This window comes from Aedes aegypti, chromosome 3 (genome assembly GCF_002204515.2).
Source record: "Aedes aegypti strain LVP_AGWG chromosome 3, AaegL5.0 Primary Assembly, whole genome shotgun sequence".
NCBI classification, from domain to species: domain Eukaryota; kingdom Metazoa; phylum Arthropoda; class Insecta; order Diptera; family Culicidae; genus Aedes; species Aedes aegypti.
The window spans coordinates 174,528,456-174,551,346 of NC_035109.1; the positions used below are offsets into that span (position 1 = coordinate 174,528,456).

The 22,891-nt window shown below is 35.9% G+C and overlaps 1 protein-coding gene and 1 long non-coding RNA gene across 3 annotated transcripts in view; one reads left to right on the forward strand and one right to left on the reverse strand.

Moving 5' to 3' along the window:
• The window catches only part of LOC5567150 (serine proteinase stubble), a 544,997-nt gene that overhangs the window by 301,078 nt on the left and 221,028 nt on the right, over positions 1-22,891 (forward strand). The gene's annotated exons all lie outside the window — the stretch shown is intronic.
• Positions 6,219-7,154, reverse strand: LOC110679119. The gene is made up of 2 exons (XR_002502221.1): positions 6,731-7,154; positions 6,219-6,668 (listed from the first exon to the last, which is right to left on the reverse strand). It is a non-coding gene; the product is annotated as an uncharacterized LOC110679119 (long non-coding RNA).

A 22,891-nucleotide genomic window follows, 5' to 3' on the forward strand; every position in this document is an offset into this window, starting at 1 on the left:
GTATTCTTTCTCATTCTTATTGAACACCTGTTATACAGCTTTTCGAACACCTGTGGGCACATTTAGTTATTATGCCTAGTTATCTCTTTGGTGATTTCAAAAATTTATTTCATTACCATGAAATTAAAGCATTGAATGAATTGCTGAGCATGAGTGGTTTAAAAAAATAACTACATTGCACTTCATTGTAGATTTGTGGTTGGGCAAATATAATCATCATAATATTTTGTCACTTACTGTCCACTATTCTAACAAAGTTAATTGAGTTTGAATATTCATAGCTCGATTTTTTTTTAAATTTATCGAAACCCCTTAAAGTTTATTCAGTAGTAAACGATAAATAAATGTTTCAGACATACGAAGCAACAGAATCTCAAAAATAAATCCCAGATGTGCTAATAATTGTGTTAAAAAATGTCTCAATATTCAATATGAACAAATAAAAGAAGTTATTGATGACATCACTTCTGACATACTTTCGTCCACGTAACCTACGATCAAAGTTAACTTTGAATTTCCACAGTATCATTTACAACATCGTTCTTCGCGGTATACCTTTCTCAGTTATGCTGCATGATCAATTAGTATCAACTTCTCAGAAGATCTGACATGTACTTTCCAATAAGTTTGTCAGCATATTTGTCGAAAACAACACTAAGGACGACAAATTACTTTTTCACGAATAATTTTTTCCATACATAATCAAATATTGGTATTGACAATTGATATTCAGCGCAAATATAAAAGCCATTACCGCATTATGTCTCGAATCATCCTTCAATCTTGGCCATGAGGATCCTGACAGCACTACAAAGGAATATATCCAATCTGCTGTTGCAGGGACAACTCAAGGAAGTCATTCGTTGCCTCTGATATTCCTGTTGTGTTTTATTGATGCTGAAAACCTGGAGTACTCTTGGGTTTCCGGCTCTCATATGCTGACGACCTTGAGATAGTCATACCGAATACAGTATACCTGTGATTTTAATACCTTGCAATAAAAGCTTGCCTATTCAAACTGGTGCGGTATAAATCGTATGATGGGTGGTTCACAAAAGTATGCAGTTATAACTTCTGCTCTTTATGCACTACATCAAACAATATTAGAGGCGGATCTGGTAGTCATTTTGAACTGTAATTTGTCATATAAGTTTGATATTTCAAATGTTGGAAGTAAAGCTTATACTGCTGTGGGTTTCATTTTCCGGACGACGAAAGGCTTCAGCGAAATCTGCTGCCTAAAGTTGTCATACTGTTCCTAAGTGAGGACGATTGAGTGTAGTTCTGGTATATAACTAAACCAAAACAAGTTTTTACTGTTTTATTCGAACTGTTTAAAAATAACCTAAACAGCTTCCAGGGCATGTTAACATATTTGAAATTGATTAAGTATTCATAAGTTATAACCAGCCAAAATTGAATTGTTTCGAAAATTAGGGAGAAATGAGTAAAACTGCTTTTAATTAATGCTTGCATAATTTAGAGCCAATTTTCTATTTGATAAACTCTCCATAGATCAAATTTGTTAGAGAGTTGCTATTGATTAGTAATACAAATTTTATTTCACTTATACGACCTCTAGATATTAATATTTTTGACTCAAACTTTTAGGTTTGTCTTTCTATGTGATTTTAATGTAAAAGAGCACACAATTTTTTAGTCCTGAGAACGTTCTACAAATATTCACACCCTAATAAACTCGTATCATGCCTATCCCTGCCTATCTTCGCCGGTCTTACCAAAGTTTGACAGTTTCATCGATTATGTTTTGTTTTAATCAAAAAACAACAGTAACGGTGAAAATTACAGACCGATTAACAAAATATTTTCTCTCTAGTTCGGTGGAAAAAGCGTTCAAAATTGAAAATTATGACCAACAGCACTTCGTCGTCACCATCACCGAAATTCTCACACAAAAAAGTCTATCAGTATTGAAAGCCATCCAACTATTAAGCGTCTCCTTGACTGGTAGTGGACGCTGATGGCAAAAGGAACTAATTTCTGCTTGCACCTCTCGCCGCTTCAACAATCAATCGATGGGTTGCCTCATCGTGAGCGTGGATGATGCGATTGCCTAAGTTGTTAATGCAACGTAACTAAAGCAGAAGCAATCACGTAATTTCTTAGCGGTTCTCAATTTCCACGCCGGGGAATGGAGGGACAGTGACTACTTTTCCTTCCAGCCATGGGGGTAAATTATCGCTTCTTCCGTGGAATTTCGAGGTTGGGATGAACCACACGCTTATTTGGCCCGAGGTACTATCGGTTCCAGAAGACATGCCTTTGGGCGCCACATATTGTGGTTCACTGTGTCATTGCGTTTTGTGGGGCCAGTGGTTTGTGGGTTAACAAGTGGACTGCAGGGTAGCAATTGTGCTATTTGGGATGCATCGTGAATGAGGACATTGCAACCATGCTGGGACTTAATCGTCGCATGTGTCTGATACTGTGAATCATCTTTCTAAGTGAGCTTGAGCTTGAGCTTGATTGGCCGCCCGTGGATGCACTCCAGTATCGCCAGATCAGCTGCACTTACACAAGGAACCAACCAAATGACTGCTTGGGACTAACAGGCATCCTCAGTGTATAAGTGCTGGTGATCTTCTATTTTTAGGCAACAATGGCACCTGCCACGTCAGAATGCAGACCAATGAGGGGAAGGGGGAGGAATTGATTATGCATTGAACTGACTCCCACGTAGTCCGTATATTCCACTGCATCCACGTCAGTTCATGCGGGAGTGTATGGATTGGGGGAAAGGCATGGCAGAGAGGTTTGCTTTTGTGGTTAGCAGACTGCCTATATATCAGGCGTAAGAAAGGCGTGCGCGTGGAAGTAGGAAGGTTAGGGAAACGGTTTCTTGTCCGTCTCTGGTTCTAGCGTTTGCTATGAACGAATAGTTTGAGTGTGATATATTTAGAATGGAAGATAGAAGCAAGTGAGAGATATACAACTACAAAGTACGAGGAAAGGGACGGGCCTGGGATTGAACCCATGACCTTATGCATATGAAGCAGAAGCGGTAGCCATCAGACCACCAACCCCGTCTACTGTGAATCATCTTTCTAAGTGAGTAAATGAAAACCGAATTTAGTACTATGCTATATAATTCCAGCTCTAGTGAAATTCAGCTCGAAGATTTGTTATCATCTTCCTAAATATAGAAGAACGATATAGTTATTGTTTGCAACTTTCTGCATACACCATTTAGAATTAATCCTGATTTCGGAACTATCTCTAATACACCAGTGAGTAGTGTTCGGCTCATGAAACATTTTCATAAGACTTCCAAATTTACCACATGAATCACATGCAATTTTGAATTAGGTTGACTAAATAATGACTCAATTAGATTTAAGATTTTCAGAGCTGCGTTGGATTTAGATAATCAACAGAGTTGAAAATTTGAACAGCGTTTCCAGACAACCTTTTTTCAGTTCAATTAATTATAATATATCAATTTAAGAAAACATTAACATGAATTTAAAGCAATAGGGCTCTTGAGCTCCATCTAAAATTATGAACCAATCGCTTGAGCAGAACAACTTTTTTTTATTTATTGCCACCTTCCTAAATTTTATATGAGATTTTGGGTAAATTATTTTTTCCGTATACCCTCCGAAATGTGACATTCCAACGCATTTTTTAATCACGAATTAGCTCTTATTTCAGTGGAAAGGACACGCTCTATTATGTTTTTAAATATAACAAAGATTGTCTCACAAAATTAAGGACCCTATTGCATTTTCAATGTGCGTTTTGTTTTAACATTGTGCACTGTTGCCAAATATGTGTTTATGTCTTGAAAAAAGTATCTAATGATTTTAATATATAACTAAATTATTAAGGAAAAGGATAAGATATCTATTTTAAAATAAAAAAAAATATCTGGAAACACGTCAATCTCAAGTCTTCTTGTTATTTTTTTTGTCTTTTAAAATAACGACTGAATTGAAAAAGACAAAAACATTTATAAATAACATTTTGTGATAGGTTGATGTAGGTTGGCAAAAAATAACGAACAAAGAAAATGATTTTAAATCATTTAGATAATTACCTTATTTATGTCAAATCAATAGACCAATCAAGCCTCAATAGTCAATAAAAAATAGAACCAACTCAGTGTAACATTGTTCCTCAGTGCCTATGGCTACACATTGCTATTGCCGTGCTCAATGATGACGCTGTAGACAACTCGGTACTGCGGGATATCTACAACTAGGATGTAGACTGCGCAAAGTATATTTAAGGAGCTAACATTTGACAGATTCGACTCGCTTAGCTCCATTCTTTGGGCTCCAAACATTAGAGGTATACTCCATACGATTGTGCTACTTTCTGCTTACTACTTACTACTTACTTTTCTCCGAATTCCCCGTACATCAGTTCTCTGAATGACACATATCTTCGAAAAGTGATGCTGCCAAAAAAGACAAAATGGTATTCTTCAGTGACAGGGCAGTGAACTAGAAAGAGCGCCAATCAAACACACGAAAGAGATATTGGGTCTTATACTATGGCCATTTTTTGGTCCTCTGGAAGATCCGGCATATGCGTAAAAGTGAACATATACTGAAAATTGACCTAGAGAACTAGGGGAGTTTCAAACGACAATTAGTATACTATCGTTGTCTCTGTATGATCTCGAATGGCTATTTTTTGGACAGCCAGAAGATCCGGAACATGGTATACTAACTTGAAACTCATCATTGCAAGGCTTTTGAAAAAAATCCCAGCTCTCTTACTAAATAGACCATTTCCGTCAAAAAATTTTATTGGCTCATAAGCTTCCTTATAATTTACTGAACAAACTTTATTAATATGCTTATAAGTTTTGAAGCCTCTAACTATTGAAAAATAACGAAAAACTGGCGGCACAACGTTTTACCCCACAGTGTCCTATGAATTATTTCACTCCGATTTTTCTCATACCCCTATTTCCCCTACAATTTATCACCACCGCGGTGATGATGAATTTCTGATCAGCTGACTGCCAAACATGACAGTTGTATTTTGTTTATGTTATTATTTATCATTATTCATAAATGGATGCAGCTGCGCTCTTTCATTCTGCGAAAGCTTCTACTTCTGGATCCACAGGCCACATCCTCGTATTCTGCTAAGGTCACCGAAACGTCCGCGGCTATCATGGAAATAACCTCCACTTCGACGGATTACAACATCTACCAGTTCCACAATCAGAACCGTAGTTGATTGATGGTATTGTTTGGAGGGTCGAACGATTGCCATCGTCATAGTGCGATCTGTTTTTTTTCTTGCAGCATATCACTTCCCATATTTTTACCACCCAGCATTGGGTACTTGTTCCAGCCGCATTCAAATTAATAGTCATTCCTTTCAAACTAGGTACTGTGGGTTGAGATAGTCGTAGATCAAGTGCTTCTTCCTCTTCCGGTCTCAAGGCCGTTGGAAAGCTGTCGAAGATTTTTCTAGTTAAAGCTCAAAATATAATTCTAATAAATTTAAAAGTGCTGAAAATATCAAAATCGAGAGATTTGGTTATCCAGAATCTCAAAGATTTGCTGCCCTTAAATCTATAATGTTCCGGATTTCCAGTCCAGGCATTTGTACGCCTGTCTTCAGAAGGAAAGTATAGCCGTTGATCCCCGGACCATAAAGGCCTAAACGCAATGCTATAGCGGAACGACAATGGAGGCGAAACCAGTTTGGCCAGAATGGATCACACCATCTCGACTGAGCTGTCAACGAATGGAAGTGAACCAACACCAAGTCGACGACCACGTTATAGCTCATGCTAACGAACCAGTTACCGTTGCCGTTCCGCTGTCATTAGTTTGGACCTTTATGTTTGATGGGATCGAAATATATTGTCTCAAATGTATGGAATTCTGTCTAGGCTTCCGTGTTTAGGCATCAGGAGTAAACGGCCGAATGCCGAATGATGTCAGGCCAGAAAAAAGAAAATTGTTCAATTGGAGGTACACTAGGCGAACCGAACTAGGCTTTCTGCACTTGTGGGACATGGAGTGGTGTATATTTTGGGGTCTCTGTTGTGCGGTAACTACCCCAAACCTTAAAAGTCAACAGCATGGAAGTATAATGTGTGGTTAGGCATTTATGGGAAGTCCAGATACTCTCCAGATACCAGATCCAGATCTAGATACGGCTCCAGATACCACAAAGAATTGGAAAAGGCCCCTAGTCCTATTAATTCAGCATAAATCGCTTCCAAAGGCTTTACTTTAAAATTGAATAATCAACATTATTTATTATTTAATGAATATGTACATGTACTTCTTCCAAGAATCTATTAGAAATACCAACTTGAATGAAGGTGTTCGATTATTATTCAATTTAGAGGATTGGGATTTGTTACTCGAGTTGTTCATCCTTCTTGCGTCTACTGAAAACACCCAGATGATAGTCATCCATACCGTTGATGAAGTTTTCCCGAAGCATACTGGTCCCGCCGTTCGTCAGGATATTCTTCATACCGTTCAGATTGTTAACTGCTGAGCCACCCGTCAGGAGCGAACGGAGAATGCGAGCATGCATGCACTTCTTTTCGCCGCCGGAGTTGATAAATTCTTGAACTGATCATATGATAACTCCAAGATTGCGTGGTGTAGTAGTATATTAATCATAGAGTACATTATTGTTTAACTGCTTCCGGAGTGCACCTAAATCTGAAAATAATAGCGATAGATTTCATAGTCACAATTTTATTAAGTAATTTCATCAAACTTACCTCATCTGGAAGACAGCAGGTGGGGTGATTAGGTTACAAAACAAAGGCCTCAGCTCGTAATGAATACGCATCGTAATAGTTTATTACAGAATATTTCCTCAGAACATGTCGAATAAGTTATTAATTAAAAAAAATGCAAATACTCACACGATGTGATTTCTACCGCGATTGAAAACACGATGAAACGATTGACATTTCAAAAAGTAAACAACAGCTGATGATAGGGTTATCAGTTAACCGGTTTTACATCCTCACTTCTAGGGTTACTATTTTCGTTCCGCATGTCTCAAAATATTGAAAGATTTCAAATTTTTGAAATTTTGTCAAAAATTCAAGAATGGTATAAAAAGAAAAATTCCAACGGGAGTGTTAGTGAAAAATAATTATCTTTCGAAGAAAAATATAAAAAACGGGTGTTAGATCTGACGGAAATAGTCTATTTTCAAGAAATGTCCACTTTTTCGGATGTTCCAGATCTTCCGGAGGACCGAAAAATGACCTTCCGAGATAATGCCGAGACAACAATAGTATACCTGATCCTTAGTCAACTTTCAGTATATGTCCACTTTTACGGATGTTTCGGATCTTACGGAGAACCAAGAAATGGCCATTCGAGATAATACCGAGGCAACGATAGTATACTGTAGATGCCTAGAATTTATAGGCTCAATGACTCATCAGCTTTATTCGGGTTAAAGTCCCTCACAAACAACAACAACTCATCAGCTTTTAAGCTTGTAGTTTTTATGATGGTAACGGACGTCATGTTTGTCACTGTATAGAGCTTCAAAATAAAGATTAAACCGATTTGTTAGTTTGAGAAAAAATCTACGTCGAGAATCTTAGCTGATGACTGATTCTATTTTGGGTTATCAACTTTGCAACTCACAGTTGCACTCAGCACACATCACAGTTGCACTGTGCACATCTTGTGTTTTACATGGTATCCATAATTTTTTATTATTGTAATTTTTCAGCCAAACGGCATTCGGCCAAATGACATTTGGCCAAATGGCATTCGGCCAAATGACCCTTTCGACCAAATGACCCTTTTGGCCAAACGGCATTCTTCTTCTTTTGGCGTTACGTCCCCACTGGGACAGAGCATGCTTCTCAGCTTAGTGTTCTAATGAGCACTTCCACAGTTATTAACTGAGAGCTTACTATGCCAATGACCATTTTTGCATGTGTATATCGTGTGGCAGGTAGGAAGATACTCTTATGCCCTGGGAAGTCGACAAAATTTCCTACCCGAAAAGATCCTCGGGTTGGAATTCGAACCCACGACCCTCAGCTTGGTCTTGCTTGAAGTTGATCGATTTTTTACCCGACCTGACCCAGGAGGACACCGGAATAACTCCGGCCATATGAAAAAACCTAGAAACCTTTGGATCGCATTTAGTGAAAATCTAAATCAGTTGAAATTAACGTTCACAATATCAATTTGAAAAAAAAAGTAACCCGGTCGGATACGGATTTATTTCTAACTCAGTTCAAAAGGTTATTCAATTAAGAGACTTTCACTTTAAAAATTCTAAGAATCAATTGAGATTCGGAAAGATTTTGGATGTTTGTTTTTTTTTTTGGACGTAAGTTTTCGGAAAAGTTATGGCTGCCTGATGTATTACATGAAATAATAATGAAGCTCTGTTCGATATTTCATGTGAGGGCGTATGGGAAATGTTCTTGGCACTTAGTGGGGCAAAAGTTTGAGCCGTTTATTATCCCATAGGAAAAGTTTAAAATAACCTAAAATATTCACGTTATACTTAGTTTACTGAAATATCATTGAAATGGAAAAAAAATCACCAAAATGTGAAGTTTTACCATAGTTTTGTGACATATTTCCATTTTTGGATGTATAACAATCAATCTATTTTGGGTACATTCCAGATCAAAATAAAGTGTGTATTTTCATGTAAATATAACTTCATGGCTGATATGAAGTATTCCTCTCACAACAACAAAAATCATGTTTTAGTTAGCAAACCTTTGCCCCAAAGTAGTTTCGAACTTTTGTCCCACTAATAGGATAAAAGTCCGTTTTGGACTATCAATTTTAAAACAGTCATAACTTAAAAGTTTAAATATTTTAATCTCTTTGTTCAGCAAAATTTTCGATTAAACTTCAACTTTATTGTATTTATTTAGTTTCAACTATTAAAGTTTTCTAGGAAGTGTTAATTATTCCACAAACTTTTGAACTTTTCAGGCAACCTTTAGGGTCGATGTACCAATAGCCGCATAGCTAAGAACAAATATTCGTATAAAATCGAAAAATAACGCTAGCGTCATTATTTTTACATCATCTAAAAGCTTTTTATCTTGGTTTTGTGGGAAAAATATGAAAGCTGCGAAAACTCATATGTTTGCATTTATTATCGCTTGTGCCACTATAAGAATACATGTGCCTTTAGTAGCACTATTTCTTATTTCTGTTCCTATAGTAGCACTAGCATCACGGCGTTGGCAAAATACTAATCAAAACCGTATTTTTACAAAGCTTTTATATTTTTCGTTGAAAGTGTGGATCAAAAGTTTCGTTTGATGTAAAAAAAGTACTTAATTCATTAATTATTTCGTATAATAAAAAATAGTTTCTCTCAGTAGTGCTACTATAGGAACAATAGGTTAACTATAGGCGCAAGGGAGCTCAAATTTTAAGCAAAACAAATTATTTCGATCATTTTTTGAACAAAATCAAGCTGTGTATCAATTGTACTTAGATAAATAGCTCCTGACCTTCATGTCAAAAAATATTTTGAAAAGATTCATAGCAAAACGGCCGTAAAAAGCCACTAGTGCGACTATAGGGGACTGTCCACTAAGGGAACACTGACCCTAAATAGTAATATTTTTGGTTTAAACTTTGACAATAAATCTTCGAGCTTTTTAGTGGAATACCGTAAAACGGGAGTAACTTTTTTTTTACCCGCCGCTTACCCCCACACCAAAAAGCTCTGTTAATGAGCCCCCTGGTAGTGGACTCATCTACACTTAAATTCTAAAAAACTAACAAGAAAACAAAAAAAAAGAAGCTTATCGGTGTGTGTAAGGGAATAATTATACTTTAATAATAACTTAACTAGGGATACCCAGTGGAATTGATTTCCTCTAAAGGGATCCCTGATTCGCTAGAAAAATATGTTCTATATCTTTATCTCTCTCTATCTCGATGGTCCCTTCGATATCGAAATGTGCAGAGTCGACTGTAGTACTAAATTCGAGTTTTCATTTATTTATAGGTACCGTAAAACGATAGATAGCTAGGATACCAGTACTTGTTTTAAAAATATAAATTATAATTCTTTGAAAAAGCATGCCTAGATATTCAAGTTTTCTTCGAAAAAAAAAATCAAACTTACCCCGTTTTACGGTACCTATAAATAAATGAAAACCCGAATTTAGTACTACAGTCGACTCTGCACATCTCAATATCGAAGGGACCATCGAGATAGGGAGAGATAGAGACATAGAACATATTTAAAAAAAAAAATACTACAGAGAAAATCACTCCGTTACCAAGAAAAACAAAAACAAACAGACGCCATTTTGTCGTTGAAAATTGTTTTGAATCTCTAAAATCTAGTCTAGTAACCTTTAATAATGGGCATAAATATCGACGGGAAAAATCACAATGAGATAGGGAGATATCGAAATATGGAAAGTGAAAATGTATGCAGAATGAAGGGACCGAAAACATCATCGACATGGGGAGAGATATCGAGATGTAGAACATCGAGATGTGGAGGGTCGACTGTATACCTCAACTGAAAGACCATGTTCAGTGTCGTGTACTCGACACGTAAAGTTGAGTCTAGTACACGAAACTTAAGTTGAGGTCAAAACACTCTTATCTGTCAAAGGATACAAACTTTTGTGGAATTGAATGGTATAGAACTTAATTCGGGTTTTTGTTTATTTCAAATATTGAGCATTCGGTGCTTTGAGAAAGTCCGAGCAGTGCATCGAGAACGCCCGAGAAGTCGCGCGCCCTTTTTTTCTGAGTACTTTTATATAGCCGTGCAAAGGAGTGAAGCTGAAAGTGGATTGTGGCTGCTCAATCAAGGATGAAGGATCAATTGGTGAGCTCGTTTCATGCTTTTTTTTCAAATATGTAAAATATATATGACCGCACATTTAATCGTTACATAAATATAATTTTTCAACAAACTATGAATGGTTCGTCATTGTAAGTGTCGGCATAAACTCTTATTCATAACTTTTTGTTTTATATTTTTTATATAAAAATTATAAAAAGTGTAACATTCCTCCCCTCAATCCCACCTGACTGCAACGTGGCCGGCGCCATTATTGACCATGTAAAAATAGAGGCACTGAATTATGCACACTGAAGAAGATTATGGCCAATCCCAGCCGAACTTCTAGTTGATTCTTTGTGCATATTCACTGACTTCGGTCAATCACGGAATAGCAACCATTGATATGTGTAGTCAGTCTAAGCTTAGCTAAAGCTAAGCTATTCATTCAAATATTGAGCTTTCCCTTTGATTTCAAAAGAGCACAAACGTTTTTGTGCTCACAAAAGTACACCAGATTCACTTTAAGAGTGAAATAATTTGAGAACACTCGAAACATAAGCTATTACCTTAGTGTATTTTTAGAGCGTTATGAAATACGAAGTTTTAAAATCGAATCCTTCCTGACAACATTTGTGATTTTCTTACCAATTTTTACCGTCAAAGAATGACCCGAAAAGTATAAATATACTGTATCTACCTCCAGAACCGGACTTACATCATTATTCGAACAAACAATTCGGCTGTATTCAAATTTCAAACTGTGTGGGCAATGCAAAGCAATCAAATCATTCAACATCTTTCTCTACGGGTACACATCGTTAATACTCCCTTCTCGATGTGTGTCTATCGGCTAATGCGGCTAATAACAGACCTGGAGCTGAGAAAAATTGCTCTAATAGTATGTTTTTTGTTACCCTTTTCCGAAAGGCGGCAAACTGAAGAACTGGTGAATGCAAAGCTACAGGCGCACGAAATTCAAAGCTAACGGCGACCGACGGCGTCTCGGGAAGCGAATGTGTATCATACGGAATTGCCGTAAAACGTGTGTTGGAAAACCCACGAATCCACCACAAGATCAACCGCGAACAGGTGTGTGGGCGCTATGGGATCCAGATGTCTTGCCGATCGCACAGTGGTCCAAAGCTGACAAATGTCCCAGAAATGAAGTTTGCAAATCTTTTCATTGACAGCTTTCTTTGCGTTTTCAGGTATTGAATAGTAAATTACCAATGTTTAAGATTGATTGGTGAATATTATATACGCTTTTTTGCATCATGTGAATTGTAGAGACCAATCTAAAATCTAGTTCATTTAAAATTTTGAAACATTTATATTTTTGGTCAAATTTTGTATGAAGTGCGGCCACTGTGCACCGTAGACGCCCCAGATCATGGGCGTGTATAACTGCCAGAGAGTTAATTGATGCCTTGAGTGCTATTTAAATTGCGCTCAATCAAGCAGTACCAACATCTTGCACTGGAGACTAAACGTTACAACCTTGACCTTCCGGGGAGGCTGTAGGTTTAGAGAAGGGCGATCGAGAAAAAGTTCTCACCATGTTTGAATGATGGCGCTAACATGCCAGTCATGAAAACTGAATTCCGAACTGGTTCTGACGATGTTCTACTCATGTGGAGCCACAACCCACTGACCAAGTTCAACTTTCGCTTTCGTTTTCGGGTTGTTCCTTTTTTTCGTCGAGCATGGATTAGACTAGGTGTGCCAATTATAGCTACATATAGTACCATTTATGGCAATAGGGGGAACATAAAGAGATTTATGTTATTGTTCCACTTGAGTACAATGGTTAATTTTCACAGGATTGATAAATCAATTTGTTGAACATCCGTGCTTTTTAAATACAAACCACATGCTTCTTTTTTGCATAACATCCTCACTGGGGCAGAGCATGCTTCTCAGCTAAGTGTTCAATGAGCACTTCCACAAGTTATTAACTGAGAGCTTTCTTTGCCAAACTTGCCATTTTCGCATTCGTATATCGTGTGCAATGAAATTTCCTTTACGAAAAGATCTTGGACCGACCGGGAATCGAGCCATATACCTTCAGTATGACTTTGCTTTGTAGCCGAGGACTCTAACCACTCGGATAAGGAAGGTCCCGATAATGTTAACATATTGTATCCGTAACTGGTACACCTACCCTACTATTTTAAGGGCTTCGTCATGACGAACGGCGGCAACTTCCTAGAATGGATGTCTAGACTGATACATGTAGTTTTTATGTAAGTGTTAACCTACAGTGGCTGTTATGTGGTGTATTCTAATTTGACATGGAGCTACAGAATGCACTACCACCTTCGGAGCTTTTATGACTGTTGAGCATAAGTTTATGGTTTATTTGACAGTAAAACACGATGTTCAACATTCGTTTATGGTCCACTGGCACACATTTTCCCATGGTGCTAGGTTCGTGCGGTAGTGGCTGTAGAAGTTCTCGTGGGTTTTGCTAAATATTATTATTATTTTTATTTTTCGGTAAGATGTTTAAATTCTCGTTAGGACTTCACCATGGAAGCTGGAAATTTAGATTTTTTCAAAACAAATCTTCCATTTTTGCAAGTATGAAAAAAAAAACAAACTCTTTTGCAATCTACTACAGTTGACACGCAGGCTTCGTCCTTTGGTGGAGAGGCCTGTGTCATCCGCAAACAAAAATTGTTCACATCCCCAAGGTAACTCAGGTAGGTGGATGTGGAAATATTGTATAATATTGGCCCCAAAATGCTGCCTTGAGAAACACCAGCTCTTACAGGAAGTGTTCCAGACTCGGAATTCTGATAATTAACGAAATTCTGATAAGTGTACGATTTGATAGACAACTTTGGATTATTCTAACAATGTTTGTCAAGTCTTCATGCCAAACACTGTCGAATGTTTTTTCTATGTCTAGAAGAGCAAGACAAGTAGAATAGCCTTCAAATTTGATGGAACGAATCAAATTTGTTACACGCTAAAGTTGATGAGTGATCTGAATGTCCATGGTGGAATCCGAACGGTTCATTAGCGAAAATTGAATTTTCATTGTTCTGTCCAAAATGGCCTTTTCAAAAAGTTTACTGTTGGAGGAAAGCAAACTGATTGGACGATATCTAGAAGCTTCTGTAAGATTTTTGTCTGGTTTTAAAATAAGTACAACCTTAGGATTTTTACATTTGCCACGAAAATATGCCAATTGGAAATATTTTTTAAATATATCAACTAAGAATTATAAGCTACTTTCTGGAAGTTCTTGACGAGGATGTAGATAATTCCATCATCGCCTGGGGCTTTCATATTTTTGAATTTTTTGCAATAATAGTTCCCACTTCTTCCAAATCAGTCTCCCAGAAATTTTCGAAAACGTTCTCATGATTGATAATGTTTTTGAAGTCCTGAGTAACTTGATTTTTTATTGTACTAGTATGTCCTATACTAAAACTGTGCGCGCTTTCAAACTGCATGGCAAGTTTTTGAGCTTTTTCGCAATTAGTTAGTAATTATTTGTTTTCCTCTTTCAATGCCGGAACTGTTTTCTGAGATTGATTTTATTTTTCAAAATTTTAGAAAATTTCAAAAAGTGTTTGAGGCTAGTGTTCATTTTTTTTTTAATTTTTCTTAATTTCCTAATTGTAAAATCGTTTTTTATTTCTTTTTGCAGATTTTTCCATATAATTTTCACAGCTAGATAACGAGTGCGTTGAAAATGCCTTCTCCTCACGTTTTCAAAACGGATCAAGAGTTAAAGATCATCGTCTATAATCATGGATTCGAATTTTACTTCATATTTTGCTATTGCAACGCCTCTTGCTTCAACAATGGAATTGGTTAAAGTTTTGTTAAAGCATTCTCAATATCAAGTTTTGTTTGTAGAGAAATGTTAATATCAAGATTATATATGTTTCATATATATTCCAGTCGGCTTAAAAATAATTGAAAGTGGAGCTGATAGGATTAAAAATCGCTTCATGGGATATTCGAAATGTAACAGGGACATGATCAGAATCAAAATCAGCATGAGTAACCAGTTGACTACAAAGATGTCTAGTGGCGGTTAAGACCAAATCAATCGTAGATGGGTTTCCAGAAGAGGAAAAACACGTAGGGCTATCAGGAATCAGGAATTGAGAAATATTCTGAAGAACACTCATCGACTAAAATTCTGTCATTGGAATGGTTTGCGAATTATTCCATGAGCATTGAAGTCACCAATGACAAAAAAAATGACTTACGGGTCAATTTCTGCATGTCATTTTGGAGCATATAACCTTGCTACCCAGTGCATTGAAAAGGCAAATAGGCAGCTTCATATGCAAGTATATTTGTCAAGCTGTGTTTCAACAGAAACACTCAAAGTTTCGAAAACATTGGTTTCAAATGACAAAAAAAAGGTGATATTTGATTCGCCTATGAATAATGATAGCAAATCCACCACATGATTCATCCAGGCGATCATTTTGATAAACAAAAAAGTTTGGATCTTATGTGAGTCTATATCCAGGTTTCAAATAAGATACAGCTTTTGAAAAAATAAACAGCTCGACCTCTTTACCATTCAAACAACAAATATTTTGTTCTAAAATGCTCAAAAGAAATTAGAGAAGCATAATTCAATTTCAATTGCATAAGCCATTGTGTTGCTTTTGAATGTTTTAATAGATCTGTTAATAATTAATGTCAGAGGTAGACATGTTACCATAAGTCGGTACATTTTGATAATTTTCCGGTCATGAAAATACGGAACTGAAATTACCCGTAGCAACATAAGCATTGACAGCTTAAAATTTAACCGATGAAGCCTCTTTTTAAGTTGTTAGTTAATGAAAATAAGCTCATATAAAAGAATTTCAGTCTGCAGCAAAATTGATCACAATCATTTTATGCACAATCGAAATAAATGCCGTACCTACCGCATGCACAAAGTTCCTGTTTCGACAACGGATAACTACTAACGAGATCTTGTTTGTGAATCTCCAAAAAAAAAACACCATTTCACTCACCACAAATGGCAAGGTCGTCGTCTCCCACCACTTTTCTTACCTCACCTCAATAAACGCCATGAGAACATGCATTCAAGCAAAACGATCACAATAAAAGAAAGAAATGTGCTGAAATTAGCCCAAAGGGGAGACAGCGCAAATAATGAAACGAGTCCCACCTTCCCGAGCAGAAAGTGTCCGGAAAATGGGGATCTCGTTATGTGGCTGCGATCAAGATAAATCACAAGTTAAGAAATCAGATAATTTGCTCATATTCTTTACTCGGGTTACCCTTACCTCCAGCGAAACAGCCAACGCATAACCGAGAGGCCCCCACCGGCGAGCAACAATTTGAACAAAGCACAAAATAACGTTTGGGAATGTTCTAACAAGCAGCTTCGTAAAAAGGTATTCAAATTCACGCAAAACGGACATTCAACGGTGCATTGCGTGGAGAGAAATATGGAGTGAATATAGTCATAATTTGGCGTCTACATATCTCCGCCCAACGATCTCACTATGGGCTGTTTGCTTATAGACTGACGGTTAAAAATGTTTTACCATCTCATGTCATATGTGAGTTTTGCGATATAAATTCGATGTTTTGTTTCAAAAATACAAGTTTTCGAGACAAACTTTTAAATAGCGCATATAGTTAAATAATAGGTTTTGTTAGTAAACATGCATAAAGGCCACTTCTGCGATGAGCGATCTAAAATAAATTATGAATATTGGAACTGTATCAATGTAACTACAAAAGATCGTACTCTAATATTCCATGAAAATATGAATAGAAGTGCTATCTATGGATTATGTATAAAAAATCAAAGAACAAGCCATTTTTTCGATTATTAGTCACCTGATCACCCATAGTGGATCTGTGGGCTCTCGAGGCGGCTGCTCGGGTTGGAATAACGATTGTTCCTTCCTACCGCCATCGCCTCCTTCGCACCCATTGTGGTAAATATGTTCTCATCATCATCATTATCATCGCTCTTATTATTGCTATTATCGTCATCAGTCTTCTCGTTCGCTTGGTGTTTGTTACGGCACACCGGAGCAAGAATCCAGTTTTATCTCATCAGCGCCAGCAAAACAAGCTGGTTAGGCTAAACAAACAGTCGATTATCGGCCAATGCATTAAGAATGGCCATCAACAACAATCGGATAACTCAGCGAAAATGCATTGAACTTGAACCTGTTTCACTGGTGGCCCTTGTCAGTTTGACTCGAAGCAAACTAAATGTATATTTAAATGAACTTCAAGTAAATCTTTTTAAAACCAAAAAATCTATTTCTGTTTCCATTATTTTCTATTTTACAAAAATAATATATTCACTGAACCTCTGCAAGCAATTCCATATCGATTAAACTACATGCCATCGCTATCATTATTTTGTTTATTGTTAACCCTCTCAAACCCAATTTTTTATTTTCGATCTAAATATCATTTTCAGTTGTTAAAAATCGTTTTAAAAACGTTTTGGGCAATGATTTATTTTTATTCGCAAATCAATGAATTTTTGATTTTTATAATTTTTATTTTTGAACATCCCTATCCTTTTTCATTATTTCTTGAAACCTCTTCTAGTTACTGATTTTAAGCAATAGTAAAAATTCAAGGTTTTACGGTACTTTTGAAAATATAAAATTTTTAATTTTTTCCTGGACTTTTTATTTTTTTGTAATGAACGGAAAAACAGTTTTGAAATTATTTTATGGTGAAGATAAATCGAAGCCAAACCTCAAATTTTTGGATCTGGAGAACCAAACATCCGTTTGAGCTGAAAACTTAATCGTTTGGTCACTCGCTGGTGGTGACCAATCGATTAAGTTTTCAGCTCAAACGGGTGTTCGGTTCTCCAGATTTGTGCTCTTGAAAAATTGAGGTTTGGCTTCGATTCATCTTCACCTTACTACCACCAAGCTCTTCTTTTGTGATAGGTTGATCGTAGCAAAATATAAAAGGTACAGTTTTTTATATTACACGTTAAATAAACCTCAGGCATTTGTAGGTTGTATAATAACACAATTTTTCAAACAACTTTCAAAAATACAAAAAGTTTCAAAAGTCATAAAAAAAATTTCTTATATGCGTTTTATGAGTCAAGGTTTATGCTAAAAACACACAAAATTCCAAAATGTCTAAAGGCGAGGTTGGGTTAAATGCGTTTTTCAAGCTAGGAAATACCTATTGCTAAATTACTCTGCGTGCATTTCAATATTTTTCTATGAACGTTGATCTTTACCGATTGGATGATTCGCTTGCTTGTCCAATAGTAATTTCCATATAAACTTTGAAGGGCTTGAGTAGCCTCAATTTTCATCCGAATGAGCTCAAATTATGGGAGGACACTCAGAATTCGATCTTGAATTGGATGATCGGTGTGGAGCAAGAAGGTTTTTTTGAATCACTCTACTGGATATCCCACCCAATTTCCTTGGAATCTAAAATAGTTTTACTCTAGGAATGTTTACCGCTTGCTTCGTATATATATATATATATATATATATATATATATATATATATATATATATATATATATATATATATATATATATATATATATATATATATATATATATATATATATATATATATATATATATATATATATATATATATATATATATATATATATATATATATATATATATATATATATATATATATATATATATATATATATATATATATATATATATATATATATATATATATATATATATATATAAATCCAGTCTTGCCTAAACATGCCTCGGAGTAAGGTTGGGTTTTTTGGCCTTTTTCGTGTACACCATGTGTCCAGATCCACGTAGTATTTGAGATACTCGCCTTGTTGTGATGGAAAGACCCAATTCCTTCTTAATACCGGATGAATCCAGCTCCCCGGCTTCACCAAGCTGGATAATTCGGTTCCTCTCACGGTTGGTGATCTTGGAGTTGCCCTTGTTTTTCTTCCGGATGCCGTAATTCTCACCTTTCTTCAGGAAATTTCGCACGACCATCTCTCCTCTACCGATCCTCTTGGCGATTGCACGGTTACTTTGGCCAACATCCTTCAATTCAAGGATTAATCTTCGCTCCGTTTCGTCCAAGAACTTTCCTTTCGGCATCTTGAAAACTGTCAACAAACAACACTGTGCACGAATCGCAAAACTTTCCGCACGCATCCGTTTACATCGGCAGCAAAAGAAAATGACAAGTTTTTGTAGTGTGAGTGAAGCAAACACAAATGGCGTTAGCTTGGACACTGTGCGCTTATAGGAATTTCCTGGCCAAAAAATGATATTTTTATTTCACAAAATCGAAAAATTATTAATTTTGACTGTCTTTCATACAACCAAGTGGAAATATAGTAAATATCATTTTAGTAACAGATCGTCAATGTTTTATGTAATAACTAGTCGCAAATGTTGAAAAATGCGTGTGCGCTTATAGGAATTTCGGCCACTGTAGTGCTTCGTGAAGCTCAAGCAGGACAGTTCGGATTTGCGTCGTCCGATTGATTTTGCTGACGGATTCGCGCGTTTTCGTTGCCGGAGATTTTTTTTCCCCTGTTTTGGAGCGTCTTGCTGGGTAGTGCTTTGTGAAGCCCAAGCAGGACAGTTCGGTTTTGCGTCGTCCGATAGATTTTGCTGACGGTTTCGCGCGTGTTTTCGTCGTCGGAGATTTTTTTTCCCCTGTTTTGGAGCGTCTTGCTGGGTACGTATTTGGGAAGGCCCAAGCAAGACGGTTTATTTTCGGGACGCCAAGAAGTTTTGCTGTCAGTGTCAGTTTTGTGTTCAGTCGAGAATGGGTTACCAACTGGTGAGTTCGTTTCATGCTTATGATAACACATATTTTCTTGAAAGCGTAACTTTTACGTAATATTAAAACAAACTCTGTATGGTTTGTCACTTTAGGTGTCGGCATTATGCTTTTTTCTTATACAATTTGAGTATACATATATTTTTCTCTTTTTGACATTATTAAAAATTATCTTTTGAATTGCTCGACATTGTGAATGTTGACGTATTTTCTAAAACTTCTTCCATATCGAGACAAAATGCACAGTAATACTCATATGTAATTTTCAAACAAACTATGTATGGTTCGTCACTACAAGTGTTGGCATTATTCCTGTTTCATTTAAGTTAAAATATATACATGCAATTTTCAGTTTTCGTCATTAATAAAAACGTCTTTTGAATTGTTCGACATTATAGATGTTGACGTATTTTTTCCAAAAACTTCTCGAGACAAAAATACAAAACTAGCTTTAAATACAAGTCGTATATTTCCCCCTTGTCCATGGATCGCATCACCGACCAGAGATGACTCCCAGATCTTTTTCTCCCTCACTAATAAACACGCTTCCCGTGGTGATTGTGGAGATGCAGAGGTATTCTCGGTCTCTAGAAGCAACAATCATTACACCCTAACATTCCTTCCCCATCCCAACTGACTGTAAGGACTTGGCCGGCGCCGTTATTGATCAATAATATTAGATCTGCTAAAATTGCACTTCGAGAGTAAGCGGAAACTCCCATCCCTTATTCATTTGGATCGTAGTGCAATTCTTACCAGTTCCGATCAATCACGGAGTAGCAACCATTGACATGTACAGTCAGTCTATGCTATGCTATGCTATGCTCAATGAGTTTTATACCAATATTTATTGCAGAGATTCCTTCGTAGACTACTGCAATGATTTTTTTTCTGAGTTTCACTTAACTTTTTTAAGAATTCAACTAACAATACATCCAATTTCTCAGAGGATTGCTTCAAATAATTCCTCTCAAATTCACTTATCAATCACATTCAAAATCCATCTGAAGATTGAAGGAACTCTGTAAAATTTCTTATCACATTGCTTTTTGATATATTCTAAGGCATTAACAAAATACATCAAACTATTGGTAATTTTGCTGAGATCTGCGATAAATTACCCATGAATTCTATCAAAAATTCATTAATCGAGGATTTTTTTTATAAAAAAAGGTTAATGAAATTCATACAAGGAATTCATTAATAGTAGTTTACGGAACAAGTTGCAGAATGATGATTTTTACAGCACGAGTCGTAAATTTAATTATAATAATTACGACGAGTGCTGTAAAAATCGAGTTCTGCAACGGGTTACGTACAATTTTGTTTTGCAATTTCGTTGATGACCACTTGAGGGCTTAAGAAATTACATCAAAATGCATTCACCATTATTTTACAATTTCTGAAAAATATATGTGTAATGATTCATTACGCAACTCAAAACAGTTGCGGTATGCGAAAACGTTGCGTAATGAATCAATACAGCACTGATTTCAGTTGCGTAATGACTATTCTACGCATACTACAGTGCAGGAAAGTAGGTCGTTTCATGACAGATTGGCGTGATGAAAAACAGCCTATTACGATGAGAAATTGCAAAAAATATCTCTCAAAGATATCTTTGAGAAAAAAAATGATATTTTTTTCGGATCACCAATATTTTTACATATCAAGAAGAGTTACTTCACGAATTTTTCTCTAAAATAGTAAGCATAACTTCCTCAGAAGCTTTTTCTAAAACTTTTTAAAAGGTAATATGAAAGGATTCTCCCAGCATTTCAAAATAATTTTCACAAGATTTCTTCGAAAACTCTATAAGGAGTTGATTTTAACATTCGTTTTATAAATACTCTGGAATTTGTTTAGAAACTTATTCAAGGATCTATTCAGGTTTTTCTGAAGAATGTCCTTAACAAAAAAATTTGGAATCCAAAAAGCACCGTTTTGGCAAATTTCTTTTGAATTCAGCAGAGACATTTTTGGTGTTCTTAAAGGCATTCTTATTTAGAAAGGCAATATTTAGAGGAATCCTGAGAAAAATAATTATGTATTTTTGCTATGGAAAGAAGAATTCGATGCCGTATACATATAATTCCTATAAGAAAACAGATTTAATTAGGGAGGTTCTTCTGGATCAATTCTTAAATTATTTTTCGGAAGGGATTTTTGAGGGATTCCGAAACCTCTAAAAGAATTGTCGGAGATTTTTTTTAAGATAACTTTGTAATAAAATCACTCACAAAATTTCAAAGAACTGCATAGAGAACTTTCTGCAGGAATCGTTTTTCAATCTTTCAAAAGCTCAAAAGATATTTCTGGGGAAATTCATACGATTGTATCCAAGAACTGTTCAAAAGAAATAAATTTAAAGAATTCAATTGACAATTTCTAGGGAAATATCTGCTGAAGGCAATGTAATATGTGGAGATGTTCTAGTGAAATTCCTGATCAAATCCTTGAAAAAAGAATCAGTAGTGCAGGAATTCTATGATAATCTGAGCAGTTTCTGCTTATATTGTTCAGAACGATGATAAAAAGTTGAATTTGGTGTAAAATTACTAAAGATCCCGGCTAGAGGCATATAACAAAACTAAAATGAAATTTTATCAGAATATAATTTACATATCTTATTATGATATTATTTTGTAAGACACTGTACAATGGACCAAATCGACAATTTAGCCGGAAAAAAGTGTTTTCTCTGTTCTCGTCGATTTTAGACGTTCGATGTCTTCAGAGAAGTTATTCGTAATTGAGTTATGCATATTTTAAGAAAAAGTTGATTAGAGTGGCGCTTATTTAAGTTACAATTTTTACTCAAACTTTTTTGTTTGAAGTATTTTGTGGCTGCGCTCTTCTGCAAACTTTTATAAAATGTTATTTTGAACAACTTTGTCGAAGACACTTTTGATCTAACTCTTCATTTGAGCTTAGTAATTTTATTTTGAGGTGGACCCAAAAAAATAGTTATTTTGGTCTAACTCTTTTATTTTCAGTTTTACGTGAATGTGCTCTTCAGAAGAGTTGCAGAGGAAGTAAAGATACACATTTTTGCTGAACATTGCAAGTTTGTATTTCTTGTGATTTTGAAGTTATAGGCAAATTTTAGTGAAAAACTATGAATTCTTCAGATGCCCGTAACTCATGGAGTTGGTTCGATAATTTTTTTTAAGTGGCTTTTGAAAGTCCCTACAAGAGGCAACTTTTTCTGCAAAAACTGTGAGAACGTAATTTTTGTAAATTGAGAAAATTCAGTTCAAAAATACACATAAAAAAACTCAAAATTCGCCTGTAACTCACAAGATTTTAAAGTTAACGGCGTGCTACCTTC